Source organism: Leptosomus discolor, chromosome 12 (assembly GCF_034619465.1).
Source record: "Leptosomus discolor isolate bLepDis1 chromosome 12, bLepDis1.hap2, whole genome shotgun sequence".
Taxonomy (NCBI): Eukaryota; Metazoa; Chordata; class Aves; order Leptosomiformes; family Leptosomidae; genus Leptosomus; species Leptosomus discolor.
This window is the reverse complement of record NC_141402.1, coordinates 17,012,062-17,026,700: the sequence shown is the minus strand read 5'-3', so window position 1 is coordinate 17,026,700 and position 14,639 is coordinate 17,012,062. Positions and strand designations below refer to the sequence as shown.

At 39.9% G+C, this 14,639-nt stretch overlaps 1 protein-coding gene across 3 annotated transcripts in view; it reads right to left on the bottom strand.

Moving 5' to 3' along the window:
- Positions 1–14,639, bottom strand: part of LUZP2 (leucine zipper protein 2) — a 201,006-nt gene that overhangs the window by 185,813 nt on the left and 554 nt on the right. The window lies entirely within an intron of this gene.

The following is a 14,639-nucleotide window of genomic DNA, read 5'->3' as shown; positions in this document are numbered from 1 at the left end:
CCCATTTTTCTTCTTTTGAAAAGGAATTTTTTTTGTAACAAAAACAATCAGCCATTGGAATAATCTCCCTAGGGAAGCAGTGGATTCCTCAATGTTGGACACTTTTAAGACTCAGCTGGACAGGGTGCTGGGCCATCTTGTCTAGACCATGTTTTTGCCAAGAAAGGTTGGACCAGATGATCCTTGAGGTCTCTTCCAACCTGGTATTCTACAGTTGATGATTCTCCTCCACACAAAGAAAAATTTGAAGCCTAACACAGACCACTTCATCAATTCAGAATTTTCTCAATTGAAAACGAGGCTGCAAGGCACAGCAATGATGGTGAAAGAATGAACGCTGTTCTTTGCTCCAGCCACATGCCTTGCACAAGTTAGTACTACTATTGTTCGATACAATTTTATAGATCAATATCTTCTAATCCCAGTGGTTTCTGTAAGTATATATCCTAACTGTTGACTGAAGACTACCATTACTTTACTCTCTTCCTTTGAAGAACAGTGTGCTGTAACATGGATCAAAAGGCTAAAGTACCGCAGTGAGGAAATAATCATTAAAATATCCATTCAAACGGAATGTTAAATCCTTGCCGCTGTAAATCAGCATAAATACCAACCACAGGAGGTTACTATTTCTACTATTTCTGTAATTATAATATGATTACAGTATGGTAAGAGCAGCATATCTCAAGAAAATAAATAAGTAGTGAAATGAGTATTGATTAAATGTAGAGTTACTAGTTTATAACAACAGATATCTATCCAAAGGACAGCAGATTGTCATAATTTTATTAGCAATTTTTTCCCATAATGCCATTGCCTTGTCATTTATGTAGTTCCATATATCACAGATAACTTTTTTAACGCCTTGTCATCTCTGTATGTAAAAATTGTATGAAGACTGACATTTTCATTCATTATCAAAGGTAATACAGAGATACGTTGAAGCCCAGCTACCTCAAGTAGTGTAAGCATGATTTATTTTTTTTTAAATCTTTTGCTTCAGTTTATTTCTTCTTATTGTTACTCAAAAACAGATGCAGGATTCTACTCATCCCAACTATTGGTCCAGTCATGCTTGAAATCCAATTTTACAAGCCTAGTCATTTTCAAAACACAACTAACATTTTTAGCACGGATATAGAGGTCATATGAAATGCTGCCAGTTCATAAAAGGATTTGAGGCCTGAAAAGATCTGGATCTTTCTCTAAAATAGATTTGGAGGGGTGCTTGCCACACAAACTTTGCAAAAGCTTCAGAGCCAGTTAAGAAAAGAGTACGCAAAAGTACCCAGTTTCACATCTATAAGGGAGCTGTTTGGAACAGCCCTCAGGATGTGCCAGATGCTGCCGTGACGGGAGATTACACTGATAACCCAGCCTAGCTAGGAAAAACCCACCAAGATAACAGATTGCTGAGTCAGCATTTAAGACAACACAGACACAGAACGGTAGGAGTTGGAAGGGACCTTTGGAGATCGTCTAGTCCAAACCCCCTGCTAAAGCAGGTTCATCTAGAGCAAGTTGCACAAGATTGTGTCCAGGTGGGTTTTGGATAGCTCCAGGGAAGGAGACTCCACAGCCTCCCTGGGCAGCTTGTGCCAGTGCTCTGCCACCCTCAAGGTATAGAAGTTTTTCCTCACGTTCAACCAGAACATCCTGTGCTCCAGTTTGTGCCCGTTGCCCCTTGTCCTGTCACTGGGCACCACTGAAAAGAGTCTGGCCCCGTCCTCTTGACACCCGCCCTTTAGATATTTATAAGTGTTGATAAGACCCCTTCTCAGTCGTCTCTTCTTCAGGTTAAAGAGCCCCAGGACTCTCAGCCTTTCCTCATGAGAGATGCTCCAGTGCACTCATCATCTTCATAGCCCTCCACTGGACTCTCTCCAGTAGTTCCCTGTCTTTTGAACTGGGTGGGCCCAGAACTGGACACAGTACTCCAGATGTAGCCTCACCAGGGCAGAGTAGAGGGGGACAATAACCTCCCCCAACCTGCTGGCCAAACTCTTCTTAATGCACCCCAATTTCTCGTTACTTCTTCAGTAGTGTTAGACCTATGCCATAATGGCAGCAACTAATGGCGTTCTCAACTAAAGATAGTATTCTGCTGAAATACAAGGTATCTATAGAAAGCCTCTATCTTTTCTACACTGCAGTGCAAGACTGTTCAACCAAAACACTCCAAAAGTGGAAGTTAGCAGAATAATGCCAGATTAACGTATTTGCCAGAAACAATGCCTGTCTCCAGAATAATTTCTTGCATTTGAAGGAAGTGGCAGGATATAACAAATTAAAGGCTAATGTTATTTGTAAAAATAATTTGATATTTTTGACTGCAAAAGACGTATTAAAATTTGATGCCTTAGCTGTTGAAAAAAAAAAATTCAGCTGTTTTGAAGCATTTAATTCTATACAAGCAGAAGTATACATATCTATTCAAACCACTGAGAAAAGATAGCCAAAAATCAATTTTTCATACTTCATTATGTATCTACAACTAGAAATCCTTTACAGAGAGGCACATACACCATACATATTTATGTATTTACCCTTGAGCGAAAGAGATCTTTTTACATTCAAAAAATACACTAATGGAATTGGATACAATTTTGTAGTCTTTAGTTTCTTTTTACCAGCACACGCAATGATGTTTTGTCATCTACTTCAGAGGAGGAGACTTTCCCACTGCCACTCTTTTTCATTAAATTAACAAGAAATGGGTAAGAATTCTCTCCATCCTCATTAGTGTGTGGTAAATAACGAGTGCTAAGGAGATTTAAACACGTACACACTATAAATCAGTGTATCTATAGAACACTGAAAGATTTACCCTTAAGTCAGCATTAGGCATATATTGTTTATGACATTTAAAGTATATGGAGCACATGTATCTGTAGCACAAGAGGATTCTGTTCTATTGCCCTGGAATTGAGGTGAAAGTGCTAACTTTTTACTTCGCTTTATTAGGAGACTGTCCTTGGAATCCTCTTCCCTCCAGGGCTTTATCCCATGGTACTCTACGTCCAAACTCAGGAGCGATGCATCCCAACAAAGAGGAAGTCAGGCGAAAATGGGCCTGCATAGATGAACATGGAGATCCTGGACAAACTCAAACACAAATAAAAGTAGCCTACAGAGGGTGGAAGCAAGGACAGGTAGCCTCGAAGGAATACAGAGAAATTGTCTGAGCAGACAGGGGTCAGGTTAGGAAAGTCAAAGCCCTGATAGAATGAAATCAGACCAGGGACATCAAAAGCAACAAGAAAATTTTCTATAGGTATGGTGGTAACAAAATGAAAACTAGGGAAAAACCTGTCTCTTTCTGGAAGGAAATGGAAGACCTAGCTACCCAGGACATGGAGAAGCCTGAGGTACTCAACAGCTTTTTTGCTTCAGTCTTCACCAACAAGCCCTCCAGTCACATTGCCCAGGTCACAGGAGGCAGAGGCAGGGACTGAGAGAATGAAGCCCACTCTATGAGAAGATCAGGTTCAAGACCATCTAAGGAAGCTGAAGGTGCACAAGTCCATGGGATCCGACGAGACGCATCTGCGGGTCCTCAGGGAACTGGCAGATGAAGTGGCTAAGACACTATCCACCATATTTGAGAAGTCATGACAGTCTAGTGAAGTTCTGACCGCCTGGAAAAGGGGAAACATAACTCCCATTTTTAAAAAGAAAGACCTGGGGAACTACAGACCAGTCAGTCTCACCTCTGTGCCCGGCAAGATCATGGAGTGGATCCTCCTGGAAACTATGCTAGGGCACATGGAAAATAAGGAGGAGATTGGTGACAGCCAACATGGCTTCATGAAGGGCAAATTGTGCATGACAAATTTGATGGTCTTCTACGATGGAGTAACAACGCTGGTGAAAAGGGAACAGCAACTGATGTCACCTACCTGGACTTGCGCAAAGCATTTGATACTGTCCCACACAACATCCTCGTGTCTAAACTGCACAGACATGGATTTGACAGATAGACCACTGGGTGGATAAGAAATTGGCTGGACGGTTGCACTCAAAGAGTTGCCGTCAATGGCTCAATGTCCGAGTGGAGACCAGTGACAAGTGGTTTCCCTCAGGGGTCGGTATTGGGACCGGTGCTGTTCAATATCTTTGTCAGTGACATGGACAGTGGGACTGAGTGCACCTTTAGCAAGTTTCTGACACCACCAAGCTGTGTTGTGCGGCTGACACGCTGGAGGGAAGGGAGGCCATCCAGAGGGACCTTGACAGGCTGGAGAGGGTCCATGTAAACCTCATGAAATTCAACAAGGCAAATTGCAAGGTCCTGCCCCTGGGTTGGGGCAATCCCAAGCACAGATACAGGCTGGGCAATGAGTGGATGGAGAGCAGCCCTGGGGAGAAGGACTTGGGGGTGCTGGTAGATGAAAAACTGAATATGACCCAGCAATGTGTGCTTGCAGACCAGAAAGCCAACTGCATCCTGGGCTGCATCCAAAGCAGCGTGGGCAGCAGCTCGAGGGAGGTGGTTCTCCCACTCCACTCTGCTCTCCTGAGACCCCACCTGCAGTTTTGCATCCAGCTGTGGGGCCCCCAGCACAAGAAAGACATGGACCCACTCAAGCAGGTTCAGATGAGGGCTACGAAGAAAATTAGGGGCCTGTAGGTGAGGTCCCTGTGAGGACAGGCTGAGACAGTTGGAGTTGTTCAGCCTGGAGAAGGGAAGGTTTTAGGGAGACTTTGTAGTGGCCTTCCAGTACTGAAAGGGGGCCTACGGGAAAGGTGGGGAGGGACTCTTGATCAGGGAGTGCAGTGATAGGATGAGGGGTAACGGTTTCAAACTGAAATAGGGTGATTTAGATTAGATGTAAAGAAGAAATTCTTCACTGTGAAGGCAGTGAGACACTGGCACAGGTTGTCCAAAGAAGCTGTGGCTGCCCCCTACCCTGGCAGTGTTCCAGAGCAGGCTGGATAGGGCTTGGAGCAACCTGGTCTGGTGGAAGGTGTCCCTGCCCATGGCAGGGGGTTGTAACTAAATGATCTTTAAGGTCTTTTCCAACTCAAACCATTCTATGATGATTCTATGACCAAAGATTCTATCTGAATGTTCTTCTACAGGAATGGTTCCAGCTACTTTAAGGATCATTCCATTCCCTAGAATGTGGAAATATTTAAGGCAAATAAAACTGTTCCACACTGCTTCTTCCAAAGTTTTTTAACCTTCCTCTGGTAGCAACCACTCTTGTACACAGCACATTGTTCTACAGGTTTAATCCAGTACAGTAAATACTTCATGTTTCTGTAATGACTAAATGTTATTGGGAAAGGTTTTCCATTACACATAAAAGTACCGTTTTACCGTGTGATATAAGCACCAAGCTTAAGCAGCAAAGAAACGTATGATGTCCCTACAATAAAGAAGAGTGAATGCTATAATATTTAACCCTGACTGCAGTGTCAACTTCTGTACATCACCTATTGTTAAGCCTTTCAGATTAATTTTGTAAGCCAGTGATAGTGGGATTCACCTCATACAAAGTGAACATATATTCGTTAAACACTTTGTTCTAGCATAGATGTCCTGTATTTCTTCCTAGCTATTTCAGAAGCTATTTAAATTTTGTCAGTCTAGATATGTATGAAACAGGCAGTACCACATACTATCACATTAAAACAGATAGAAATGCAATTTTTTCTGAGTTCATTTGTAAAACTAATTAGTATTTCTTTAAAACAGATTTTACTATTTCGTTTTTACAGCAATTTAATTCTTTCTGCTTCCAGGAACAGATAACAATCTTCCCTTGAGCCAAAAGACTTCCAGCTGAGTAGAAATTAGGGAAGGAACTAGGATGTTTAAAACAGGGACAAAGAGAGAGGTATGAGTCAAAGAAAAATATTTAATTAAATGTCTGCTTTCATAAGCTTTCCTGAGCCAAATACAGCACATCTGTGTATACTGAACAGCAGATAGCCGTTTTACAAGTAAATAAAAAAGCAACTGCAGGGAAGTCTCTATTCACTATCGATGCACTTGAGGAGTGTATTTTTTTCATACATCATTCATGTATGAATACAGAGGTTTCACAGAAAGCAGTATTTCACATTGCTTTTTCACCAAATTAAATAGCACTGATTGCGAAGTTAGAGATGCTTAATGAAGGAAACAGAAGAGCAGCAGAAATGCTGCTGTGGGTTCTGCCCCCGCCCCATTGTCATCTAGGCACCATGGTTACAGATTCATTTTCCAAGCCTTACCATTTGCATTAAGCCAAATAACCTTATTTCTCAGCTAAGAGTGAAACAAAGCAAGCTGCAAGGCTAGACTTTCTAAAGAAGGTCAGGATGGACTGCTAACTACCATGACTATTTGGTATCCCTCATACACATCAGCAGCTAAATAACGGTCTAATTTTCAAAGCATGTAGCTGTCATTTACATTCAGATTTTCACAAGGTTAGTGCAGCCAAGATACTGTCCCCTTTTGAAATTCAAAAGGCATCAGATTACATTTGTTCAGCTCACTTAAAGAAAATCCACTGCAGATTACAGGTATTAAGACTTTCTAAAATGTCTGGTCCCTTGACAAACATTGGCTCCCTTCATGGATGGAAGAAGAAAACAAAACAAAACCAACAAAAAAGCCCCAGTGCCCTTTTCCAGAGGCGAACATGCCAGGAACTCCGGCACTCTCCGTAGAAAAGAGGGGTAGATCTGCAGGAGGACTGATGAACTCTGCCAGTCACTAGCAAGTAATAAGAATACAATGGCTATGTTGCATATTTCATCACAGAAAATAAGAATTAATCATCAACCAACCAGTTTCAGCAAAGCAGCTCGAAGGTTCAGCGACTTACTAAACAGTTGTTTGGTTTGCACCCTGGCTGAGATTCACCTCATCCTGAGAAATATTTCTTTACAAAAAAGCTGTAAGTGAAGCAATAGTAAAATTGATTTTATTTCTCCATTTTCAAGAGAGACATTCTCTCTGCACATTGAGCACACATTTCATTACACCGCATAAGGAGGAAGAGACTTCCTCAACAGACAATCTAATGCCACCCAGAGCACAGCTGCTCTTCAGTCTTGTCAGTTCAATTTTTCCACACATTTTTTCCTTTTCCACATTTCAGTAAAATCTCACTTTTTTTTTTTTTTCCCTTGTTTGTTGTCGCAGGCTAGCGTGAAACAAACACATGACTGCAAAATCATTCAGACATGGTAAGGATGGCATATGTAAGGTGGACACAGTGTATTACTGGGCTTATTGTCACTCTAGGTCCCCTGGTTCCCCAAGCAATTCTGAGGTACAAAGTTACAGTTCCTACTTCTCTAGTCATTCACGTCAACAAAATCACGGAAGCACCTGAAAAGCAGTATCAAGTACTGAGAATCGAACAACTATATAGTACTAGTAAACAATCACATTTTGTTTACCACTTACAGCACTAGGTAATTTGCCTTCTCCCCACCTCCCTCCACTAAATCAAATTTTATAAAGACCCAGAGCAGCTACTGAAAATATGTTAAAGCTTTATACTATAGTGAAATTACAAAGACTGTACCCCATCATAAACCCCCGGTTGCCTGTCCTCTCATAGAAGGCGTTCTGAAGCTCTCTAAGCGAGAGCATAGCACCAAAGCCAATGATAACACACGTGATTCAGTAAAAGTGTGGTGGCCTGGAAGACATTCGTATGGAAAACGTAGAAGGCTGTTCTGCTGTAGCTCCATCTCCAACTAAAAGGGAAAAGTGTTACTTCTGTGATTAGACGGGATTCGGCAAATACGTGCTTGGTTTTCTAGGTGCTGCAATTTGTCCAACAGTGAATAAATCTGTTTTTCAACCAGCTTCCACATTCATAATCAGCAAATGAAAAGGAAACCTACCTATTTCCTACAATGAAATTATGAATGTAAATTGACCAAATATGACCATTCACAAATAACAACAATAATAATTTATAAATGGCTGGAAAAAATAACAATTTCGGTAAAATACACTAGCTGGCAGCATATTAGCCTTATCTTCCCAAGACAGCACATGAAGACAAAACACACAAGAGTTTTTTAACTTTTCTTTACTACTTTCCATCAAGCACTATCGACAGGTTGGATATTGAGAAATTCCATACGCACCTACTTCTTCAGCTTCCGAGTCATACACGTTGATTTCTCTCGTGATTCATCAAAATAGATTGTTTCAATAAACACAGCAGACACTTCAGAAGGAAGACTGCAAAAAGCATTGCTAAGATAATACGCAGTAAAAGTAAAGATTAATAAACATGGGAGTGATATGAGGTAAGGGGTGAGATGACTAAGTAATATCACAAGAAGGAAAAGAAGAAAACTCTATAGTAGCACAGAAAACTGCTATTTCGTGCAATGTCATATTTATTCTTCAGCATTTACAAAAGGTACTGCCTCTCCAATGTGTTTGAAATAGCAAATACAACAATACACATCTCAAATCTTCGCACAATATTAAGATTTAAGGATAGTATGAAATATCTTTATTCTTCCTGACAAACTTGTTACTTGTCTTCCACAGAGAGAATATTTACAGATCTGACCCTTACAAGACAGCTGGCATACCCATTGTGCAAAACTAGACAATGAGAATAAACACTGGTTTTGACAAGTGGCACAAATGATGTTTATTTGTCCGCAAAGTGGTACCTCATAAGGATTACTGTCTGAGAACAGGTTTCTGTTAAATGTAGAAAACAATATAGAACTCACATTCTCACAGAAAGAGAGATCACAAGTTTAGGTTAAGACACCCTTATATTCTGCCCTAGCTATAAATTAATAAGTGAGAGAGAAACAGGAAAGCGTCAGCACTACAATTTCTCTAAACACAAAGAATACATTAAAATGTCAAAAGTAAGTCCATGGCAAGTCTCCTGGGCAGAAATGCATTATACGTAGCGCAACAAGCAGAATTCCAACTGCTTTATTACATTAAGACTGAATTCTAGAAAGCCTCAAGATTTACCTGAGATCACATGGAACTTCAAGACTATTTTGACTGTAGATTAGATCAAATTTAAAATAAATCTTTCCTGAAGGTTACACAAGTTTTTAGCAGCATACTTTCTTCCCATCCCCTCATTTTAGTTTCTTCTTCTTCTTCCTTTCACATTCAAGAAATCAGAAATATAAATGACAAAACATCACAAAAGAATCTATTTTTAGTATTTCTGGCCAAATAGAGAAAGACTTACATTCTGGATTTCTAATTTAGGTTGGTGAGCTTAAATTTGTGGAGCACTTTTAAATGTTTTAGCCCAGATAATGAGATAATGTAGCAAGTATACCATTTCCAAGGGCACAATTTTTTGTCAAAAATTAGCCCTATCATAACAGCAGAAAATCCCATAAAACGTGAAAGTTTTGATTAAAAAACCCCACCCCACCCCTTCCCCCAAGTGCAAGACGTACATACAGAAAAAATGTGTGGTCACGCTATTGTAGAAGGGTGACAAACACAGAGAAGCATAAGGCTATTATTACAGAAGGCCAGCATTAAAATTTGCGTGTATATCCACACACATATTCTTACAGGCATATATAGTGCAGTTGGAGCACAAAGATTCCCAAACTAGCTTTAAGCAATGTCATTCTGATGCCAAAGAAGTCCATCTACACCAGGTTCTTGTTTACTCCTCTACACAAGAGAGAGGTACCCCACCCACCTTGTTTAAAAGCGACCTTGAAAATCTCTGCGCTATGCCACAGTCTGCAGCTTCGACGCGGATGCGGACTCTAAGGCAGTATGGTTGGCGACTGCACGCATGCCTGAGCCCACGGACTTCATGCAAGGGGAGAAGGAGAAGTAGCTCCTCCTGCCCACAGATTTGGTGGTTTGGTTTTTCTGTTTGGTTGGTTGGCTGGGTTTTTTTTTTTTGGTTTGAGCTTTTTGGTGGGGTTTTTTTGTTTGTTTGGGGGTGGTGGTTGTTGCTTTTTGGTTTTCGTCCTTTTCAAATATACCTCTGGAGCCCAAAACTTTTCTCCCAAAAAAAGAAAAAGGCTTTGTTTCACCAAGTTGCTTCTGGCTTGTTGTATCAGCATTTGCTTATGCAAGTCATCACGCTAAACACATTCATTGAAATAATGGAGTTGTGCCACTGGTAGATTTGTCCCATTATGTTTAAACATAGTCCACAACAAAGCACATCATTCTTCAGGTATATTAATGTTGCAAGCCATATGCTAAATGCCACTTCTGTACCTCAAACAAGTCCTTACAAGCCATTAACCAAACATGCATCATCATCCATATTGATAGAAATCAGAAAGCTTTCATGGCCCAGAAAACTCAGACAGCAAAAGTAAGTGTGAAAGGAATTCTAAGCAGGAGACAACTGATAGATCTAATGCCCCTACATTTCCGGAAGAATTCAGAAAGCACAATATTAAGACAGTCTCTGTTATCCATCAAATCTACAGTAAAAATGCACCATCTTTTCTGCTAAAGAAGTAGCCTACTACCACCTTCGATCATGGGGAAAAGGAATGACACTGTTGGACCTCAGCCTGAGATCTCAAAAGTGAGAATCGGTTTTGGCTACCCGCTGGAGCATGTAACAACGGTGTGGCTACAGCCAAGGGCATTAGCACACAGTGAGCCTCATTCTTCCACCTCAAAAACTAGAAAGGAGCAGGGTTCCCTCTACTCTCACATTAGTCTAAATAAAAAACCACTTGCTTTCAACATCTGATTATAACACAATGTTTCTGAGATGGGAAACAGCCTAAGAACTAGAAACAAGGATTTTCAACATTCTCCCCACCTCATCCCGGTATAACAACATCAAGCACATTCCCCTTTATCTTTCCTCAAGTCTTAGACTGAGTCCTTCATACACGTTTATCTATAAGGAGGGAAAAATACTAGTTTTTTCAAATTCCTTAAAAATTAATTACCAAACTCAACAAACTTAAAGAAAATAGTCGACCTTGAAAATACATCCAGGGAAAAGGCAAGTATTTAAGTCAGGTTTTAATCTTTCATAAGGTAAGTGAATTCACCATATTTCTATCATTTCCAACAACAGACATACACACCAGATCAACACCCACACCTTCCTTAAGCAACATCCACCTACTGGAAAGGAGCACACTGCTTTTATTCCGGTACAAACTACAGAGGTAGCAATCTTCTGAAGCAAATGAATTACAGATTGCTTTGGAACATCAGTGTAGTAAGACTACCAGTGAACTGCATTTTTTAGAAGAAAGGACCACCAGCCATTTCTCTGCCATTAAAATAATACGAGTTTTGCCTTCTACAGCCCTGTTCTTTGTACATCCATTTGACGAGTTGCTATAGTAGTCATACTATCACTGTTATTAAAGTGCATCTTATTGGGTTTATGGTCGTGTTCTCAGCTATAAAGCATTTCTACTTCAAATTATTCAACGTCTTACATCTTTGTCATGTTTCATGTGTGAACAGAAAAGAATTTACTGTCATAGAAAAAAAACCAAAGCTTTGTTTCATACCAAGAGTCTTCTAAGGAATTGGATTTTTGCCATTTGGACAAAAAAAAATTTTGTTGGGTGATCAAAGATTAAAGTATGCAGCCTTTCAATAGTAACGTTCAAGTAACATTCAGGAAACTGTCCTTTTAGCTAAAAGTAGGGAAATCTCATTAGACAGGATAATCTGGACCACAGATCTTAGTTACTGACCCCAACGACTGACTCCAGGCAAGCATTCCCTTCTACAAATAGTTTTCCAGTCAGAATATTTTGGTGTCTGGGGCCACAAAAGCGCACAGGCGGCTGCAGAATCAGACCCTGAGCCTATTATACGCTATGTGCACTCACTGAGCACTCAGTACAGTGGGACTCATTTCTGAAGCAGTATGAAAAAACTGCACTGTCTTCAGCATAGGATGAAAAAAGTAACATGTACACAACCAGTACATTAGAACTGCCAAAACCAAGGTGTCCAAGAAAATATGAAAGCAGACAGGAAAGCACAAACTTCAGAACAGTTTCACCGAATTAAATTCACCTTCAAAAATGTTCCCCATAACTTTTTATGAGACTGATTTTAGAGCAGTAATTTTTACTTGTTCCATCAAAAAATACATAGTTAACTGGATAGGTAAATACACCTCAATCTTATTACCTCTTTGGCACTACAACCAGCCTGAAATATGACTAAGAGTCACCATTGTGTCTCAAAGCCACACCAAAACCGACTTTAGGTAATACAGAAAAGATCGTTCATTTCCAAAACATGAACTCTCTTTAATTTGATAGGCATTCGGTTCATGCATACGATTTTAGACCCCACTGAGAAATCAGCTGCATACAGTTCTGAAACTCAAAAGTTACTAACGAACGCAATCTTAAAAGTGACAGCTGTGTATTTTCCTCTTTTTAACAATACTACAAAATAAGAAAAGGCAACATGCTGTGTTAACACAGTTGAACTCATCGGTTCATATTTGTTTACAATCAGGCCTGGCATGCAGGGGTCTTCCAAAACTACCACCACGACACGATGCAAAGATGGCAACGCCACAAAAAGCAGCAGCTGTCCACCCCTGCAGCAGAGCTGCGCTCACCAATTTCAGCACCAATGTTTGACATGGAGATACTGTGTTTCTGTACAAACTTTAAGAAAAAGAAATCCTTATGATAAAAAACTTTCTGCCCTACAAGGATGACGTTTTGTCTTAGCTAAGCAACTTCACACAGCAGGATGTTAGACCCTGCTTTTTGCAAACACATCTAGTCCTGCAAACCTACCCTGTTTGGGTCCAACCAATGAGTTAACCATATGTTTACAACAAATATTAACAGCTACAGGCAGAATTGCCTTCTGCTGAAGGAGATTAAACCATAATCTCTTTCCAGTAGATGGCATATTGATAGCACTGTATCATTTTTTAAGCTTCCATCATGCATTGAAAAATTACTCTATGTTCTACACAGCCAGTTAAAAATCAAGCGACTGAAAGCAACTGCTGAACAGAGTAGTCCAGGAGTTTTATTAATCTCCAACTCTGCAGTCGAGTTTCAGTCTCGTTTTTAACAGGATAACCAATCTGGTATCGAAAGCAAAACTTCACTTTGCAACACATACTGTACTTGGGTGGAATTTTAACTGGAATTTTTCTCACATTCATCATTTTCATCCCTCAATTACATAAGAACATAAATCACCATGTGCCACAAATTTATACTTCTATGAAAGTATGTCCACTCCTCAGAGTAATACTGTTCATAATTAGTATTCACACACCAACTTCAACTTCTTCATACTCTTTCCAACTATTTTTTGAATGACAGGGAGGAACTTGAATTTTATTTTTTTTACAGTTATTGAGAATGAGCTACATTTCACTCTTCATACAGGTAATATTTTCTCAAGAAGATGAGGACCTGCTTTTAGGGCTTTACACTAGATACCTTTTCCCAGTTTAGTCCTCTGAATGTTCAAGTAGTTTGTAAGACACTTAACAAGAACAATAAAATACCAACATTTAGCATAGTTTTCCACATCTCTCTTCACTACAGTTTAATCTGCATATACTCATGCAAGATACAAACCTGTACCTGCAAAAACTGACTTGGTGCTTCCCCTCGTTTTAACTCTAGCATAATTGAGCAATGAATGTATCACTCACAGATAAGTGTAAAATAATTAATCTGAAATGACAAGAAGTTTCACACTTGACTGCTAGTGAATGTTTCCTTGGACCGCTTAAATCAGAAGGGATAATTATTGAATCACAACATATTACAATTTTCCTCCAAATGTTCTATTTCAAAGAGCATTGGAGTGGTTCGTATGGACTGGCACTGGGGAGTCCCTGTATCAGAAGTGTTAAAAAAAAATAGAAGTACCCCTCCCTTGCCAATAATAACACCCTCCAAAGAAGTGAAGTAATTGAAGCACTTCGATATTCCTGATTTCTTGCTGCATTCAGGCTTCTCCCTCTCAGGGATTTCCATAGTTATTGTTTTCCTGTGTTTGAGTATGTAGAGATGTGCTCCTGCCGTACCTGACTTTAAAGTACTTAGCAGGCACACAGTTTTGGGTTTTTTTACGTCTCAGTGGACAATTAAGGCTTAAAACATGCAGTATTTCTGCAAAATCTGCTTTACAGGAAGAGACCAAGAATAAGGAGAAAGACACATTCCCCAGCTAAACGTGCCTACGTACATACTCTGACCACATGCTTTACAGACTTGGTAATAAGTACCCTATAAACTTCTAACATAGCAGAGAAATACCACAACCAAAATTTGGGCTTGATTTTCTAATAAGGAACTGGAAGTTAAGAAGCCTGAACTGGGAGCTGTGACGTTATAACAGATCTGCTCTGTACCCAGCATTAACTTTCCATCTGTGTACATCAAGACAATGGAATAGCGTGTCTCAGCTTTATCTTTTCTTTACTGAACATGTTATGTCTACAGCATGGAGAATATATTATCTCTGAGCAATTGAGCAGTATACATTATCTTATCAGAACACTGCATGGTCAGAACAGGGTTTCTTTTTAAGCTGCAATACCTTTTGTTCATATTTTCTCAATGATTGATTATACTTGCACAGAAAAGAATGCTTCTAGATTGCAGCAACTTTTTAACATGTTTCCTGGTGTCAAGATAACACTGCAACACCTCACCTGCGTGTCACAGTA